Below are 2,016 nucleotides of genomic sequence, written 5' to 3'. Positions count from 1 at the left end.
TTGAACCAGGGTGCGAGTCTTATTTAGTATGTCCCTAGTCCTGGCCCCAGGGAGGCAGGTGACTTCCCTATGGGACGGGTCCGGCCTACAGATTGGGCCCTCTGTACCATACAAAAGGGAGTCACCGATTACAATGACCCTTCTTTTTTTCTTAGTCGTTGAGGTCCTGAGACACGGGGCTGGGCGACCCATCCAGGGAGCCTCACTGGGAAGCTCATCGTCTCCAGCATCATCTGCCTCATCCCGAAAATCCAGATCGGGTCGCTAAGCCCAAGACGGCCTCCGACCACCACATCTCCCATTAGTCCTTCTCTATTTGTGAGCAGCAGGTCAAGTGAGGCACCTCCCCTGGTTGGCTCACCTACCAGTTGTGTCAGGAAGTTATCTTACATATACTCAAGGAACCTCCTAGCCTGCCTGCTCTCTGCTGTGTTGTATTCCCAGCAGATGTCCGGTAGGTTGAAGTCCCCAACCAGAAAGCAGCCAGTTCCTCTTCCAAGATCCTGTATCGGTTCTGGAGGGGTAGCTGGGGAGGTGGGAGGGGCAGGGAGGAGATTTGCCTGCTTCGCCTAGCAGGGACCTTTTTCCATCCCCCCTCCTCTCCGAGGTCCCCTTCGACTGCCGGGTGAGAAGTGGGGGGATGGTCCTCTGTTGTATGTGGGGCCCCAACATGTTCCCTTACTCTCAGGGAGTGGGCCCACCAGTCTATCTCCTTCTCGCACTCCCTGATAGTCCTCAACCTTTCCGCTTCCTCCTTCAGCTTAACCACCAGGCTGAGGAGATCATTCACCTGTTTGCATCTCACACAGGTGTTGTCGCCACTACCCTCCATGGCAAGGGCCAGGCCCCGACACTCCCTGCATCCAGAGGCCTGGACACCCACATGTTTACGCGGGGCCTCTGTCTGAGTGCCCACGGCTTTCTTAACAATGGCCTTCGACCTAGTCCTGACCATAGCTTGTTGTCTGTTTGCAAGAGACAGTGCCAGTCGTGTAACTACTGAAAGAAACCGAACTTACCTTGTACAAAGGAAGAGGTTCAGGATGCTGTTGTATAAGTCACAGCCGCGTGAGGCACTGACCAAGACTCGCCCCCGAGCACTGCTTGTGGCTCAGTGGGCCGAGGCTTTGCCCTGCATCCAAAAAGCCCCCAAAAGAGCTTTTCGTCGGCCTTTTTAAGTACAGATCCCTTCACCCAGCGCAGTCTTACCTGCCCTGGAGCCGGTCTCTGCCGCTATGACCGTTAGTCGCCTTGATGGCTCGTTTAAATGGGCCGCGGGAGGTGCTGGCGCCGCCCAGGCCCCTTAGCAGCCCGCCCACCGCCTGTCAGCCTCGACCACGCGGAGGAGGCCTAAAAAAGCCCCCAAAAGAGCTTCTCGCCGGCCTTTTTAACTACAGATCCCTTCACCCAGCGCAGTCTTACCTGCCCTGGAGCCGGTCTCTGCCGCTATGACCGTTAGTCGCCTTGATGGCTCGTTTAAATGGGCCGCGGGAGGTGCTGGCGCCGCCCAGGCCCCTCAGCAGCCCGCCCGCCGCCTGTCAGCCTCGACCACGAGGAGAAGGCTTTGCTCTGCGTCCAAAAAGCCCCCAAAAGAGCTTTTCGTCGGCCTTTTCCAGCTACAGATCCCTCACCCAGCGCAGTCTTACCTGCCCTGGAGCCGGTCCCTGCCGCTATTAAAGGCTTTTCAACCTGATGGGAAGGAAAACAAGCCTTTCTTTCTGGAGAGACGGTGCCAGCATCTCATCGGGTGAAGACAAATGGGCTGGTTTAGGTTTCTTCCCTCTCCTCAAGAGTGAAGCACCCAGGAGACGGCTCAGCAGAGACCGGCACAAACTCAGCACAGTGGTTTGGGCTCCCTACTCCTCCTCCTGAACCACACCGATGTGTTTTTCCCACCTCCCCAGCCTTAAGCCGCTTACTGACAGAGAGACGTACGCAAATCCAGACAGAAAATTAAAACCTTGCTTAAAAAAAAAAAAGACTAATTAAAACTGCCATCATCTCACTCTGCAAAAG

The sequence above is a fragment of the Calidris pugnax genome, unplaced genomic scaffold, assembly GCF_001431845.1.
Source record: "Calidris pugnax isolate Ruff unplaced genomic scaffold, ASM143184v1 scaffold265, whole genome shotgun sequence".
In the NCBI taxonomy this organism is placed as follows: Eukaryota; Metazoa; Chordata; class Aves; order Charadriiformes; family Scolopacidae; genus Calidris; species Calidris pugnax.
The sequence above is the reverse complement of the archived record's forward strand: the minus strand, read 5'-3'. Positions refer to the sequence as shown.